This window comes from Doryrhamphus excisus, chromosome 8, assembly GCF_030265055.1.
Source record: "Doryrhamphus excisus isolate RoL2022-K1 chromosome 8, RoL_Dexc_1.0, whole genome shotgun sequence".
Classification (NCBI taxonomy): domain Eukaryota; kingdom Metazoa; phylum Chordata; class Actinopteri; order Syngnathiformes; family Syngnathidae; genus Doryrhamphus; species Doryrhamphus excisus.
The window spans coordinates 19,389,629-19,407,979 of NC_080473.1; the positions used below are offsets into that span (position 1 = coordinate 19,389,629).

The 18,351-nt window shown below is 41.0% G+C and overlaps 1 protein-coding gene across 9 annotated transcripts in view; it reads left to right on the forward strand.

The window, feature by feature from the left end:
* Positions 1-18,351, forward strand: part of LOC131134153 (muscleblind-like protein 1) — a 155,143-nt gene that overhangs the window by 68,621 nt on the left and 68,171 nt on the right. For 7 of the 9 annotated variants that reach the window (XM_058079090.1, XM_058079089.1, XM_058079088.1 and 4 more), the window contains exon 1: positions 1,008-1,133. The exons of the other annotated variants lie outside the window; for them this stretch is intronic. The gene's annotated coding sequence lies outside the window, so the exon portion shown is untranslated. Of the gene's footprint in view, positions 1-1,007; positions 1,134-18,351 lie in introns of those variants that run through there. 9 annotated transcript variants of the gene reach the window in all.

Below are 18,351 nucleotides of genomic sequence, written 5' to 3' on the forward strand. Positions count from 1 at the left end.
GATAAGCGGTAGAAAATGAATGAATGAACAAGAACGGTGGCGCTACTCATTACTGAGTCCTACTGAGACCTTTTTTGTTCTGGTTTGGAAGGTTTTTTGTAATTGTTTGAGCGATGGTCTTAAACTTTATAAACAAGCTATTTCTTTTTTAAAGTGCTTTTTGTCCCACTTCCCCTTCTTGCTTTTGCATATTGTAGCTATACTTAAAACCTCATTCAGGTCCAAATGTGCCAATTTTGGTCTTTTTAGAATCGTCAGGTTGGGGGAAAAGGTTAGAATATTACAGGAATGGAGTCAAAAGGGGATCAAGAAGATGAGAAGAACTTCTTCTACAATAGAACTTCTTAAAGTTATCGCCTTTTATTTTTCACTATGGGGCCCTCGCTGGAAAAGGTCTGGACACCCCTTTATTAGAGGTGATATGATGGAACGGATTATATGCACATGTACAAATGGCCTTCTAAAGTCAACCGATGTCGCTAACCTATTGTGTTTGACCTTGGAGGTTCCATTGTAGTTGCCATGCAGTTTTTTTTTTATCCCCCCTCCCCTCACTACAGTCTCTTGTTCATTCCCCCACGTGGATGGAGATGAAAAGAGGAGGGGGGGGGGCATGCAGGTGTCTAAAACTGACTAAACTGCATCTTGCATGAGAGTTAGTGCCTGCAGATGGTAGAGAGACAAGGGCGAGGGAGGGGCTGCAACAGCGGAGGTGACTTGAATTTTGCTCCTTGGTAGCATTTTTCACAGCATGTGAAATAGAGGGAGTGTTGACAGTAGAAGTTTCTCCCCCCCTCCCCCCTCCCCATCAACCCCCCCTCATTAAAATCCCCTACCACACCCCCAGCGTGAGCTGGGAGAGGTGAACTCGCAGATTCCCGCTGCGGATAAATTGTGTGTGACATGTTTAGCCGCGCTGCCTTAGATGGAGACGGGTGGCTGTGAATGCAGCGCGGCTCTGCCAAGAGGGAAGGCGGAAGAGAGAGTGAAGGGCAAGGGAGGGGAGGAGGAAGAGGAGGAGGAGGAGGAGGAGGGGGGAGTGACAGCGGCGAGAGGAGTGCCGTGAAGCAAGCATGAGGTTTTTACTTTCCATTCTCCTCCCAGCAGCAGTCAGATGAGAGTCCTTGCACACAGTAAGTCTGTTTACTCTGTGTGTGTTTGTTTGTGTTGGTGTGTGTGTGTGTGTGTGTGTCACTTGTACTTTTCCTTGCTCTCTTCTGCCATATTCGTTTTGGAATATTTCACCAACCATCTGGATGGTCACTGTGATATACCCGTGTTTATATATATATATATGTGTGTGTGTGTGTGTGTTTAACAAATGGGTGAGCGTGATTTCCTGCTAATGTGCAGTTGTATGAGGCGGGACAGTTTTTAATGTGGAAAAGAGCTGAGCAGACAAACAAATGGGCGAACATTAGCGTTTTAATGTTGTAGTTAATGTGCGTTTATGTTCAGGTAGCACACACACACACACACACACACATACACACACATCCTCTCTTCTGGCAGACTATTCCTCACACTTCTTCCAGTTGGACAACACTGTGGTGTGATTCCTACTGCTGCACTCATATTGGTGGATGAATGGCAGGGGGAAAACACACACACACATACACATACACACACTTTACCTAATAGCAGTGCTGCATTACACAGGTGGTGTGCAAACACACACTATAAATCATCACTGACTTGTGCTTTTGCTGGTGATGCAAATTGTGTTTAAGGTGCCAACTTTAAGGTGCTCTCCTTCTGTACCTGCATGAAGTTATGCTTGACGCAAATAAGAGAATATATCCACAACCTAAATAAAATGACATAACTAGCTGCTGAGCATTCACTAAAGAAAAAGCCTCCTATAGATTGTGGCCTTGATGCATTTGCTCCACAGTCGCTTCCTCTTCTGGTCATGTTTTTCATATCGTATTGTCTAACACCTTGCCCTGTGCCGAGCGCTAACATCTGCGATGCATCCAAATTTAGATTTTAGATATCGGATGCACACAGAATTAGGTGCATGGAATATAAAAGTGTTTTTACGACACCAAATTTCCAGTTAAGCCTTACCGATGCTTCATCGTCAGCGTGAGACTGAATGCTAACTTTTATTCTTTAGCGTTAATTTCTGTGTAAAGGAGGCCAAACTAGGCTTTGATTATGTCACCGGAAGAAGTAAATTCAGCAGCTTCACTCTATCACGGTTTTTCCAAAATACACAAATTAATAATCATGCTGTTTCATGGTGGAATACTTTCTATTATTAGTCCAAAAACATGCATATTGAAGCAATGTTTACATATTTTTGCTGCCATTTTAAAATATGATACTAGTGTCTTTTCTGCCGTGCGTTATATGCTGGGCAAGTTTGACACCCGTGCTTAGAGTAATCAGTGTGCAGCTTTTATAGCAGCATAGATTAACTATGCACTGAAAATGGATATCCTCGCCTCACCTTCTAATCCCAAACCCTCTCTACTTTCTTCTTTCTCACCCCTCTCCCTTCCTCGTCTTTTGATTCTTTTTTTCGGTGGCTTGTCTACGTTTCTCTTTTAATATCTGCTTGAAAAGGCGTTGTTGCAGATCAGAGCAGCCAGATCTACAAGGTCATCTGAGGATAGAACAGAGCATCTCATATCTGTAAAACACACACACATCTACAGTGTGAGAGAAGAAGAGCTGTCTGTCCATATGAGGAGAAAACAAGCTTTTACCTGGAGTGGAATTTGTGGAATTATATAAAAAAAGAAACAATAAATCTGTCCTCCTCCAATTTTTAAAAGTCTGTTGAATGCAGATGTGTGTGTGGGGTGGAGGGGGCGGGGGGTGGCTCACCGAGCTCCACTGTGATCAAGGTGAAAGCAGAAGAAGGTGACTTGACTTTGAACAACGTGCCACTCAACATGGAGCACGCCACAGGCATTTACACAGACGCACAAAAAATGTCTTGGGTGAGTCTTTTGAGACCATTTGGCGAGTGGCAAAATCACAGGCGACTCAGCCAATGGTGTGTGATTGCTGTTTTCCCAGCAGTGTGTAAAGCTGTCACAAGCCTAACGCACGCTAGCTGAAGATGTAATCTTTGGTAAATACAGCTGGGGGGTAGGGGGGGTGGGGGCTCGGAGTTTGCCCACTGTGATTTCCTCAGATTATGGTGTCAAAGTGAGCCATTAGTCATCGACGGGCGAAGAGGACAGATTACCTCCTGTTTGGCCTCACTCTGCGTTCATGGAGACGGTTCTTGCCAAGAGAAATGACCACAGCGCTCGTAGAAATGTTCCAAAAACAACCAAACAACCAAGTGGCAGATTTCCTACTTATGATGCAGTAAAAAAAAAAAGAAAAGAAAACAATATACTCACCACTCAGGTGTGAGCTAGAAGCTAATAAGACCCAGGACTAGAGCAGCATGGTGCACTGCAGACATTAGGTACTTGGTTTTGGGGGATGTAAATTGTTTGACTGGATCCTGACTGGGGTGTTTGTGGAGTAATTTGTCTGACTTTGGCTCTGACTGGCATATGCTATAGAACTTTTTACTGCAACTTCAGTGGAGCAAATTATGCTTTACAAAATTGGCAACAAAGAACATTTTTTTTAGCTTTTCTGGTTAAGAAAAACAGTGAATTGGTTTATAACACATGGAGATATAGTATATGGTTTGGAATATTTTGTCTTTGGCAGTAAGCAGGATCTCATAGAATCACAACATTAGGCAAAGATCTTCTACATCAGGGTCCACAACCACCAGGCAAAAACTTTCTGAAGCCCATCCATACATCTGTCCATCCGTCCATCCATCCATCCATCGGTCCATCCGTCCATCCATCCATCCATCCGTCGGTGCATCCGTCCATCTGTCCGTACATCCGTCCATCCGTCCATCTATCCATCCATCCATCCGTCCATCCATCCATCCATCCATCCATCCATCCATCCATCCATCCATCTGTCCTTAGAGATAAGATGAGAAACACTATTATCCAGGATAAACTCAGCGTACAATCACTGCTCCTCTGCATTGAGAAAAGCCAGATGAGGTGGCTCGGACGCCCGGTCAGGAACCTCCCTGGGGAGGAGTTCAAGGCATATCTGACTCATAGGAGACTTCTGAGAAGACCCAGGACACGTTGGAGAGACTATGTCTCTCAACTCGCCTAGGAAGTCGACGGCTGCATGTTGGATATTCACACAGAAAAACACACTATAAACCTTGCAATCCTACTTAGACTTGGTGTTCCCGGCATTACTCCTTAGTATGTAGAAGGAGTATGAGTGATACATGAAATGTTTTTTCTTCAGAATTCAAGAGCTGCCAAGCTGCCCAAACAGAAGTTGTAGTAATTCTACACTTCAAACTTACTTAAGATTTGTCACATCAAAACACAAACGGTGCATAATACTTGTGATATTAGTGTCCACTTGAGGCATCATGGGAACTGAAGTTATTTTAGCCATAAATTAGCTGCAACATTTTTTTCAAGCCATAGCGTTCAAAGCATGTGGAAAAAAGTAGTGGCTTATAGTCTGCAATTTGTAGTATTTTACAAATTTGACTCTAAACCGCTTTTTTTTAAACCACTTCCCCTTTTTGGATTAAAATGAAGAATAACGATCCAGAACTTTTCATGATGACTTTGAAGACGCTGCCATTCCTATCCCATCCGGTGTCACCAACATATGTCAAACCATGCTGTATTACACATACATAAATATATACATTGGAAACAAAAATAACATCACTAGTATTTTGTTACTATATTAGATATGAACTGCTGCGGGTTTGACGGAAAATTATTGTTTATTTGAGTGATTTTTGTTTGTTTGTTTAAGAAATCTGCTGCAAAAATGTGAACTGCTCTGAACTGTCTGGACGGTTTGATGTCATTCATGTGCAGGATTTGGTCTGTGAGCCACACATTGACTATCCCTAACATACGTCATTCATGTGCAGGATTTGGTCTGTGAGCCACACATTGACTATCCCTAACATACACCATGGTGGGTCGTCTTCACAGTTGGACCTAAAAACTGTTGAATCTTTGTTATGTCTTATGCTCGTCTATATTCCACCCATTGGATGGTAGCCTACTTTTCAGTGATGCTTTCAGATGTTTTCTTGCATGTGTGGCTATCAGATGCCAGCCACCATGACAAAGCGTTTAGATGACGTCAAGCAACAAAAAGCCAGAACGTCAGACCGGGGGCTGCTGTTTGTTTGGTATTTGACCATTTTTGGAGACTGTTTTTTGCATCAGGTCATCATGAGTGTTTTTGCCTTTAATCACACTTCTACTTGCTTATTCAGCCAAGAATGTGAACTGATATTACTTCATACAAGACGTGCTTTGGGATCATCAGTTTCATGTCTTTTTTTAGTCCTGAATCATGCTGCGATGTCTGGCAACCAGTCCAGACACACTAGCTCGAAGTCAGCTGGGATAGTGACCCTAGTGAGGATAAGCGGCATGGAAAGATGATGGATGGATGGATGAATGGGTGGGTGGGTTTTTATTCACAGATTCCTCTTGTTCTCAGTTTAGTTGGATTTTGTACAAAACATTCATTCATTCATTTTCTACTGCTTATCCTCACGAGAGTCGCGGGGGTGCTGGAGCCTATCTCAGCTGTCTTCGGGCGAGAGGCGGGGTACACTCTGGACTGGTGGCCAGCCAATCACAGGGCACATATAGACAAACAACCATTCACACTCACATCCATACCTAAGGACAATTTGGAGTCACCAAATGTTAACAATAACATGTTTTTGAGAGGGGAGAACATGCAAACTCCACACAGAGATGGCCGAGGGTGGAATTGAACTTGAGTCTCCTAGCTGTGAGGCCTGCGCGCTAACCACTCAAACACCGTGCAGCTCTGTACAAAATATAATCCATTGAAATTAGTCGAAAATTGTCATGTTTTTTGGGGTTTGATGCATGCATGAAGAGGATACATACATGAATTAAACCACTTTGAAATGATGGCTATACTGATCCAAATTTTAAGATCAGTTGAAACATTGCAAAAATCTTAAGGACGACCAGTACAGGTTGTACCCCACCTCTCGCCCGAAGTCAGCTGGAATTGGCTCCAGCATACCGACGCCACCCTAATGAGGATAAGGGACATAGGAAAAGAATGGATGGATGGATCTTAAGGAGGTTCTAAGTAGAGCAACAAAATGCAAAAAGAAGAAATGGGAGTAACAAAAATTGAAGCAGTTTAAGGAGGTTCTTGTTTGCATGGTCCAAAATGTTTTTTGTGTTTGTGAGCTATAAAATATGGAACTTTAGATGACCTGTTTATCAACTGTATACCCACCCATGTTTCTATATCTGCTGAGCATTTTCCATCCTTTCATTTCACCTGCTTGTCTGCTGTCTTGTATTTGCACCTGTCTGGACATTTAATGCCTGCTTGTGAGGGTGGCCCAGCGGTGATGAAAAAGAGAAGGACCGTGTCCTGTATGTGTGTCTTTTTATCATGATAAAGCCTCTGTGGGTGAAGAAGCACATAAAATCACCCGAGGGAGCTTTTCCCTACTTTTTCCAGCTGCATTTCTCGCCCAAAACCTCCCACCTCTTACGACTGCATCTCCTGCAGTTTTATATCTGTGTCTGTCTCTGCCTCGCTGTCTCATCCCTAGCACTCTTTACACAGAGATGTATACAGCTCGTACGTGCGCCGCCTGCATTGCTATTCCTGTGAGGAGCAGACCGGTCTGGCGGTGCCGTGGTTTATGTCCATGAACTCAGTAACACCCTCACCGCTGCCGCTGCTGCATTACGGCACACTAGCGTTACCACATGCAGGTAGTAAAACGCATTAAATGTATGCTTTTCTTCACAATATGTGCACACTAAAACTGATAGCCGTCCATCCTTTTGCTTTATCGCTCATCCTGTTGAGGGTCACAGCAGAGATGGAGTCTATCCCATCTATCCTGTGTCCAATTTGCGGCAGTTTTTTTTTCTTTTTCCTTCATTGGCCTTTGGTACATTCTAAAAATATAATTGAACGAAAAAAAAAACTGCTAAAATTGAAGAATGTACAAGAATTAAGTCAAAATGTGAAGAGCAAAACGTTGAAATGTCATATTTTAAGGAAAAGTACAATGAAATATGAAAGAAAATATCTCCTTTTAAAACCTGTAATACTATGAGAAAACAAACAAAACAATTAATAAAGTAGTATTTTTGGGAAAAAGTTACATTCTTAATAAAATAATTATTGGAAGAAAATTTACAAGAACAAATGGAAAAACTGCCGTAATTTTACCAGAATAAAGTAAAAATATTATGAGAAAAAATTGTAACGACAAAAAAGGCCACACAGTTGGGAGATCGATTCTCCGTATGGACATTTGCATGTTCACACCGTGAATGCGTGGGTTTTCTCCGGGTACTCCAGTTTCCTCCCACATTCCAAAAACATGCTAGGTTAATTGGTATGCTAGGTTAATAAGTGAGTGTGAATGGTTGTTTGTCTATATGTGCCCTGTGATTGGCTGGCGACCAGTCCAGGGTGTACCCCGCCTCTCGCCCGAAGACAGCTGGGATAGGCTCCAGCATGCCCGCGACCCTCGTGAGGATGAGCGGTATAGAAAATGGATGGATAGTTGGGGAAACATTTGCATATGTGAAAAACGTCAACATTTTTAAGGGTTAAAGTCATAACATTATGAACAAAAAATTTTGAAAGATTTTAGATGAAAATTGAACTACAGTAAAGTCTCGCAACTTTATTTTTCACACTTCCACCACCAGAGCACAGCACACACACCGATTCCCGCACTTCCTGGTTCACAGGTCATGCTCAACCCGCCCCACATAGCTGGCCAAACACATGCCTGCAACAGAAGAACCAACTGCGTTCGTGGTTTCTCTCGTGTGTATAGAATCTATACACACGAGAGAAACCACGAACGCCAGCATTTAAGCTGCTTTTGTATCGATATAAGCAGGCCAAATTGGCTGCCAGGAGATGAAAAGGGCATCGTAGTAACCAGATTATCATAATAACCGGGTATCGTACTAACGGAACTAATTATATCATAAAAGACTAGAAATTTGCCAGGAAATGAAAATAGAATCGTAATAAGCAGTACTTCGATATAACCGATATCGATATAACGAGACTTTACTGTATTTGGAAAAAAAAACAGGAAAAATAGGGTGAAAAGACTTACAATGCACATTTTAAATAAGCTTTTTTAACCTGCAGTATATGACAAAGCTGAGATGCTGAAATATATATAACTTCTTAGCATAGCTACATGTATTGCTTTAAAAAATCTCAAAGAGGCAAAGTTGCATACTTTCATTTTTCACTCTACTGCAGGCCCCCAGTAGCCAATTCCATTCCATTCCATTGATCGGTGTTTCATGGTTGACTGTGGCCAATTATTACTATTATCAAAATAATAACATAAAAATAATAAAACATTGACTTACTCCCCACTTGGTTCCGGAGCCCACAGATTTCAGTGATGAGAAACATAGTTGTGGTTAGTTGCTGGTGTTACTGAAGTGAAGAGTTTGGCTTCTCAAAACAAGATGTGTTGGAAAGGGTAAGGGTGTTTGCATGGGGGATACCGGAAGTCTCTGTTGATGGACTATAATGCTGATGGGCATACATACATACAATTTCATGACAAAATATCCCAACTATCCCTTTAATGTCATTCAAACAGCTTAGTGGGCGTGGCTGGCATATGACACGAGCACAAATTCTGCCTAGCAACAATCCTGACACAATCACAAACACAGCAATGTTGAGATGACAGCTTGTGCTACTGAACTGACCCCCCCCACCAACACACAGTGTTTTTCTGACACCTGAAGGAGAGGAGTCATAGCTCTGAAAAGAGAGGTAACCAATGTTAATCATATGCACACATATTATTCATGCACCCAAGTCTTGAATATCAATGCGGCGGCTGACCTTCCATTCATCTCTCCACTTGTTTCGTCTCTAGATGATGCAGATCTGCTGCCTCATGCTTACTAGTCCACACTGCTGCCTACGTGCGTACAATAGAAATGACGTCTAATATTGCCCTGATGGTGTGATCAGTGTAAATGACTTCATCTGACTCCATAATGACTGGCGAGTGGAATCATGAGCTTGCAAGGGCGGGACCAAGTTCTTTCCTGACATGGATTCTGGAGGCCTCGTTCATTGAAATAGATGTTGGGGCTCATTAATGTTGCAGGGATGTGGCAGTCTGTTTTTTGAAGTACATTTTTTTTTTCGTTATTGGTATTTTAAAAATGCAGTAGATATATTGGCTTGCTGAGCAATCTATTTGTCACTTGGATCGTATTGGCTCTCATGGATACAGCTCACGTTATTCTCTGTCACCGGGTTTAATATATTTTTAATGAGATATTTTTATGTTGTTAATAATATTGCACTTAGTTTATTGCTGTAGATATTAGATGAAATAGATAGCTGCTTAGGATGTTATGCAGCACTTTGCAGGCTATGAATGCTGAGATGACAATGCATAGTATAGTGGTAATAAACAATAACCATAGTGGGAACGCCATCTGTAGAAAAAAAGTAACAAAAAAAAATAGTGACGGCTAGAAAGACGATAAGCTCATTGGAAATGCTGACAGTGTCGCCACACCTCCGTTGAGGGACGCTGAAATGTTAATTGATCTTTTCTGTGGAAACGAGTAATCAGTGCTGAACACAAAGTTTGGCTGACGGGATTATATTTGGCCTTAAGCCATCTATTGTCAATTAAAAAGTTGGGCCTGATTACGAAGCTTTTTTTCCCCAAAGTAAACTATGGAACATGATACAGTTGAATGAACGCCATGTTTGAAGTCAATACTGTGACTTTTTGCAGTTAACTCTGAATTACATGTTTTGATTGTACAAAAAATACAACATAGGAACTCGTTGGCGCCAGAGGAAACAGTTCTGCTAAGTTTACATTTTATCTACGAGCAAGATTCGGTACTCTAGCAACACCGGACAATTTTAGTCCCTCCTAACTATTTTGATATCCCCAAATTCCCACCACAACTGACAGCCAACCATACCGTGGGAGACAATAGCTCGCCGTCCCCCGTATGCGTCGGTGATGAGTTTTGTCAATCACATTCGTTTGTTGCCTAATGTAGCCTCAATGGGGTACAAGCCAGTGCCTTGCTATGCCAGTCCCAAGCCTGGATAAATACAGAGGGTTGTGTCAGGAAGGGCATCCGACGTAAACATTTTGCCAAACCAACTATTCAAATCAACAACACGACTTCCATACCGGATCAGTCGAGCCCCTACGGTGCTGTTCACCATCAGGGTTCTGGTGGAAATTGGGTTACTGTTGGTCAAAGAAGGAGAGGAGGAAGATGCGTCCATAAGAAGAGAAAGAAGAGGAGTGCCAAGGACCTATAACTGAGAGTAGGGACTTTAAATGTTGGAACTATGACAGGAGAAGGTAGAGCGTTGATTGACATGATGCAGATGAGGAAGGTAGACATACTGTGTGTCCAGGAGACCAGGTGGAAAGGTAGCAAGACTAGAAGTTTAGGAGCAGGGTTCAAGTTGTTCTATCAGGTTGTAGATGGGAAGAGAAATAGAGTAGGAGTTATTCTGAAGGAGGAGTTGGTTAAGAATGTCCTGGAGGTAAAAAGGGTGTCAGATAGGGTGATGAGTCTGAAGCTAGAAATTGATATTGGTATTGGTATATTGATAAAATTGGTATGCCCCACAAGTAGGACATGAATTAGAGGAAAAACTGAAATTCTTGCTGGACCTTGATGAAGTGATGCAGAGCATCCCTAGAAGGGAAGGAGTTGTCATTGGGACTTGATGGACATGTTGGTGCAGGAAAGAGAGATGATGAAGAGAAGATGGGCAGGTATTCAGGTGATGAACACAGAAGGACAGATGGTGGTTGACTTTGCCAAAAGGATAGAAATGACTGCAGTGAATATTTTCTTACAGAAGAGAGAAGAACATAGAGTGACCTATAAGAGTGGCGGTAGGAGTACACAGGTAGACTACATCTTGTGTAGGACGCTGTAATCTGAAGGTCAGTGACTGCAAAGTAGTGGTAGGATGGTGGTGTGTAGAATGACCCTCATGGTGAGGAAGATGAAGAGGGCAAAGGCAGAGCAGAGGACCAAATGGTGGAAGCTGAAACAAGAATAGTGTTGTAGGATTTTTAGGCAGGAGTTGAGACAGGCTCTGGGTGGTCAGGAGGTGCTTCCAGATGACTGGACAACTACAGCAAATGTGATCAGGGAGACAGGTAGGAGAGTACTAGGTGTGTCATCTGGAAATAAAGCAAAGAGCAAAAAAGTTTAGCTAAGAAGAAGTGGGACATTGAGAGGACTGAAGACAGTAGACAGGAGTACAAGAGAGATGAATCGTAAGGTGAAAGTAGAGGTGGCAAACAAGAAGCCTATGATGACTTGTACGCGAGCTTGAACAGTAAGGAGGGAGAGATGGATCGGGAAGGACGTGCAGCAGGTTAGGGTGGTCAAGGATAGGAATGGAAGTGTACTGACAGAAGCCAGTACTGTGATGGGAAGATGGTTGATGAATGAGGAAAAGGAGAGAGAATGAAGATTAGAAGAGGTATCTGCTGTGGACCAGGAAGTAGCAAAGATTGGTAAAGGGGAAGTGAGAAGAGCGTTGAAAAGGATTAACACTGCATGAAAAGGGGCTTACACGAGAGTATACGGATAGAGGATATTGTCGCCAACTGTCACCTCCAAGCAAGATGCTGCAGGACACAGGAATACACTGCAAACAGTCGCTTTCCAGAGTTAGCCTGGCTCGGTGTGACTTTGACTTTTGTATGCTAACCATTGTCAGTGGGGGGCCGAAGTGGGGAGCCGAGGGCACACCCCGCTATCTAGCACACATTCAGACAAAACTGAGATGGTTTATTCAAGGTAGAATATTTAGTTGTTTATTTGATTTTGGTGTCTAAGAAAAGAATAACAATTTGTTTTTCCATTCTAAAATTCCATCTTAAAGTTTGTCTTTTCTTGTAGTTGTCTACATTAACATCATCATTAAGTAAAATTCAGAAGTTTCAAATGTTTGTAGCGTAATGCTTGAATTTGCATTTGAAAACATGACTGCCACTGAGGTCAATCATGTAGCAAATGTACACAAAATGTAAACAAAATGTAAACAAAATGTAAACAAAATGTAAACAAAATGTAACATTAAGGCTGTACAAAGAAATCTTTCTTTAATACTTTAACTTCAAATTCATGCTACTCATATGATTATTATTTGTTATTATTATTGTTATTTTCCCTCATAATACTATGACTTTATTGCCATAAAACAATGACTTTTTCCACATTAAAATATAATTAATATGATTTTTTCTCTTCATATTTTGACTTTATTCTCTTAAAATTACAGTTGTTTTTTGACTGTTGATGTTTTTTTAAACGTTCCATCCGTTTATATTTATTGCGATAATATTTTGACTTTATTGTCATTCCTCAACCTTATTTTCATAACATAATGACTTAAGAGAAACGTCTTTTGAAAACATATTTCAGCTTTATGCTACTAAAATGACTGTATTTTTCCTCATTTTTGATTATGTTATTCTTAGAAAATTTGATTTTTCATTGAAACTGCTGATGTTTCATCGTTTGCTGTTGTTAATGTTATTTTTATGTATTAAAATACATAAAAATGATAATGATGATGGTAATCATATTTCAGTACAGTTTGCTAGCTATTTTCTCATCCTTGTCTACAAAATGATTGCGTCTGCGGCTGCTCTGAGCTTGTAATGGATGTTACCTCATATTGCATTGATACCACAGAGGACCTGACACCATTAGCCACTTTGTCCTTGCCTTCAAAGCCGTTTCTCTTGTTGCAGCAACGCTCGTGACCTTGCAGCACATTTCTGTGATGGCGCAGCACCCTGTGTGCACTGTGCAAAGGAACCCGGGGGTTGGGAGAGGGTGATACAGAAGAGGGCGAGCAAATAGAATCAAGACGTTTACTCTTAAAAGGGGAGCTGCGCTAATCAAAGTCACATGATGCTGTGAGTGCGGCCAATCATGACTGATGATGAATGAGCGAACAGGCAGTGATTGAGATACATCCACATACTCAAATGTCTTGTTGTTAGGGTGGTAGATTCGAACATGCTCCTGTTTTTTTTTTCTCTTGACACTTGGTCTTTATACCATGGGAACATACTCACACCTTTTCCACAATAGAAAATGAGAGTCCATTTTCTATATCATTAGGGTTATAGGTGAGTGGGAGCCTCCATGAATATCCTCTCAGCATCTGAAAAGTCAGGGGAAAGTGTATTATTTACATGGATAGTGGAGTTACATATTTCTAGTCTTCGCACAGGCCAGAGTTTTCAAAAAGTCTGTCTTTGGTGTCCTAAAATGGACTCGATGTATGGACATGGGTGAGTTATAGAAAACTGCCATGCAGCCCACGTTGCCAAGGCGGGGATCATGCTCTGCATCATAAATACACAATGGAAGTACACAGTACATGATGGAATCTGTGTTTCCTCTCAATGAGCCACAGCACCCCTGCACCGTCAACACTCATGCAGCTCTAGACCACATGCACAATTGTATTAATGCTCATTTGTGTTGCCAGCTATTTGTCATTTTCAGTGGATAGTACAAACTTTACGCAAACTACTTGAAATACTGTAATTTCCGGTGTATAAGACGCACTGATGTTTAAGCCGCACCCACTAAATTTAGAGAGCAAAACTGATTTGTACATACAGTATAGAACCGCACCGGATTGAGGACCGCCCAGGTCTTTATTTGACAGGAGTCAATCATGAGCTTTGAGAAAACACACAACAAGCTTGTCAACCCATCGGGAATTACAAGTGGTCATTATTAATATAACTTAAGTCTGTCTTTTCACAGTGTCATCTCACAAAGAACACTAAAATCATCACACAGCAACTCAAACACTAGGTAAGAAATATACAAGGCAAGTACCAATACGAGTTTACAATTAAAATTTTAACTTCATCCCATAAGGTATAGCATTTCATTGGTTATTGCTGCCGGGTGCTGCAATGATGTCAGCCTCCCTCTGGGTTTTCTGGTCCCTCTGGTGGACAGAGGCAGCACTAAAATAGCAAGATGACACCATGAGTTAGACTGTTATACTGTATTGAGTGATGGCCTCCAGCCATTCCCAGTGGGTTGACAAGCTGATTGTGAGTTCATTTTAGCTCGTAATTGGTTCCCACTTAGAAAGAGCTACTGTTTAATCTATGATTTGTGAGTTTCATGTCTATGTGTTGTCACTTTAAAGCAGGGGTGTCCAAATATTCTCCTGTCAGTCTGTCAGCATCATCGATATCGTTTAACGGCCACTCATTTTGACCTTTGTAACCTCCAGTTAGAAATTCGAAATGAGTCAATCATCTGCTCCAAACATGACGTTCATTAGCCAAGCTTGTCCGCCCAAATGGGGAAACACACACAACATGAACTTTGCTTCAATTATACGTCGGGAGACAGAGAGGGACACTTTGTGACAGCGCACACACTTTGTCACCTTGTTACAGCCTCTCGGCCAACCTCAGCCTCTCACCAGCTTGTACTAATTAGCACTTTTAGCCGGCATCGCTCCTCCCATCCCCGTAACCACCGCTGGGATGGGCTCGCCCCCCTTCACCGGTCCTCCTATCAGTTTAAAGGTCAGCTCAGGTCGGACATCAACTGTAGCGTCCTGCTCCGCCAGCGATGCGCTTGTAATACGACACATCCGACATCTGCTTTTTGCAGCGTCAGTCAGCGCCCTTTAACTGCTCATATTACTGAATTACCACGCCAAGTTTTTTTTTTTCCCTCCCTTCTTTGCTGAGCTGAGGTTGCAGCAAAGGTGCAGACTGCAAACTTCACAGATCAGAGTTCAAGCGAGTCTAGCGAGAAGACCCCATTGCTTTTGCTTTGATAGAAAGAATAAAGTAGAAGAAAATAGTCTTGCAGGGAAGGAAATTCACAACTTTACCAGTAGGAGAACCGTGTTTTATTATCATGAATGAAAAGTAAGCACCCTAGACTATATCAGGCTTATAACCACAGCCTACAAATAAAGCAGTGGAGCCAAATGAGCAGCACCATTATAGCAACAACATTAGCACCGGAACTCATGGCTTTACACAAACAAGGAGCTGCATTATTGCCCCTTGTTGTTAATATGTCTGTGAATTATGGAGTAATGTTGCAATATTATTATTATTATTGTGTTGCCACAGATACGCTGATACAGTGCAATTGATATAATGACAGAACAACATCTGCAATACACAAACACGGAGTACCCGGAGAAAACCCACGTGTGCACAGGGAGAAATTCATAACAACAAAAAAAACAAGAAGGTTGAAATAGAGAAATTTGCTGTAATTTTACGAGAAAAAAATCCAAATATTAAGAGAAAAAGGTGCAGTTTTACAACAATAAACTAATAATATTATACGGATATATTTTAGTAGAATAAAGTAGAAATGGGGATGAGGAAACATACACAGTGGTGTGATAAAGTATTTCCCTTTTCCTGATTCTTGTTTGTTTTGGACGTTTGTCACACGTAAATATTTCAGATCATCAAACAAATAGAGGGGCGTGGCCAACCGGGTGGGTTCGCTGACCCTCCTGAAGAAGACTGCAGATGATAGTTGAAACATTCATTCATTTTCTACCGCTTTTCCTCACGAGGGTCACGGGGGGTGCTGGAGCCTATCACAGCTGAGGCGGGGTACAGCCTGGACTAGTCGCCAGCCAATCACAGGGCACATATAGACAAACAACCATTCACACTCACATTCATACCTATGGACAATTTGGAGTCGTCAATTAACCTAGCATGTTTTTGGAATGTGGGAGGAAACCGGAGTACCCGGAGAAAACCCACGAATGCAAACTCCACACAGAGATGGCCGAGCGCAGATTCCAACCCCGGTCTTCCCAATCTCCTGACTGTGTGGCCTACATGCTAACCACTCGTCCACCGCGTGGCCCAATACATGGAAAAGGTGTTAAAACGTACATTCTTGCACATTTAAGAATAAAAAAAAAATTCTTAGTCAGCAACAATATCCATATGTGATAGTGGTGAATCAGTAATGCATCATAAGAGATTACGATCCGTTTTATCACAGGATCGATATTTTCTCCCACATCTAATCAATAGAGTAGCGTAGGAGATACAATACAAATACAATCTATATTTTGAATCAGCAATATAGTTGCTGGTGAGATGAGTTTGCTATATTCCTGCAGGGGCAGAGGTCAAAGGGTGTTGGGTGTGCCTTCCAACCCTCTCTCTCTTCTTCAACTTTGGCTGGAGTTGTGATGTGATGGTGTAATCATCTCTGCTGCCTGCAGCTATGGGAAATGGCCGCATGCATTATTCACACACGCTGAGATGCTTATTGATGATGCCTTTATTTATATAATTCCTCTCCTCACCAGCCATAGTCATCCCTCACAGTTTTAGCCTTGTTCAGTCAGCCCCAGTCACAGATTCATTTATTTATGAAATGGACCCTATCTCTGCTTCCTTTTGTCGCTGCTGTTGATGACAGAGCAGCACGGCCTTGGCGGGTTTGCTTCGTCTAATTGCAATTTGAAGTCGTACCGCGGTTCCACGCTTCCCGTGTATTCATGTGCTCAGTGTCCGTCAATGGAAGTGGAACATGTTCACTTGAACTGCTTTCTTGTAAACACACTGTACCTTCTGATAGACTACTTTATTTTAGCCTTATTTTGCATACATTTCGTATTTTGACCCAATACTGTATCTTTGAAACTATAGCCAATCTGCACTTCTGACTTACTTCTTTTTTATTAGTCAGCTAAACCAAGAAAAATGTCACTACAATTGTTCTGGAAGAATTTTGCTTGCAGACCAGTAATATGAGTTGACGTTCATATTTCAAATTTCAATTTTGAACTAGTTCAAAGTTCAGTTGATTTACATTTTTCAGGTGAAAAGTGAGAATGTTTTTAAAAGCATGACCTCCATCACCACCTCAAAGTGTTCACTGTTTTGGGTTATGTACTGTCCTCGTGGAGTTGTAGAACAATACTGACGGCGATATTGAACACTGAAGGCTACAGGCGGTGTGACTTTGGGGCTGGCAGTGGGTGTTCTTAGAATCTATGGGAGACAATACCACTTCTTGTAAAGTGGAGGCAGCTGCGCCGGTAACGTGTTCAATGAACGTGTTATTTTGAGCTCACTGGCTAAGAAGTTACAGTATAAAGTATATATTTCAAGAAAAGAACTGCATAATTCAGATTTGCCATGGAGGTGAAAAAGCCTCACTCAATAAAAAAAAAAATCAAAATATTTAACTAAATTATGGCTATACATTTTCTTATCATAACCATTAGAACTGTTTTGGCAATTTTATTTTGAGTTTTTATTTCTCATAATATTATTACTTTAAAATATTATATTTATCACTCTGTGCTCCTAAAAGGATATTATTTTTCCTCATATTCTGATGAGTTTATTCTCATAAAGTTGCAACTTTTTTCTTGTTAAGAGTTCAACTTAATAGTTCTTGTTCAGAGTTCTCGCATGCTTTTTTTTCCCATTTCTGCAGGTGTTTTTCAACTATTTCACCTTTCTTTTATACATTTCCTTTGCACAATTCCAACTTTATTCTCATAATACTTTGCTTTTATTCTTATAACATTAGAACCTAAATTATTTAGTTTGTCTTTCATTATATTACAACTTAAAAAATATTATTTTATTATTTCAGATCTATGCTATTAAAACAACATTATTAATTTTCATAATATTAAACGTTTATTCTCATAAAATTGTGACTTTTCCTATAATATTTACAACTTTAGTTTTTCCTCAATATTTTGACAGAATTTTCAATTTGTATTGTTTTTTTTGTTTGTTTTCTTGTTAAATTATATTTTTAGAATCCCCCCCCCCCCCCCCCCCCCAAAAAATGCCCACAGACTGCACTTTGGACAACCCTATTTTAAAGCGACTTTAAAGGAAGATTTTGAAAGAAAATTCAGTTTTAAAATCATTTTTTAAAGCAAAATTTAATGTTGTGTTATTGTGATGTGTTCAGTGCTCATGGAAAAAACGACTGTCAAAACAGCCACAATGTAAACAAATAAATACACTTTTTATTATTCGTTTGGAGTAAGAGTTGTATAAAGCTAAAGAAAAAGCAAATTGTTGTTAACTGGTACTTGAGACCTGAGACAATATTACCGCTTTTAAAATGTCAATCACAACTTGGTGTTTAAAGGTGACCTATTATGCTCATTGAGTTGTGCACTTCTATAGAGCATCTACACACGATAACCTGCACA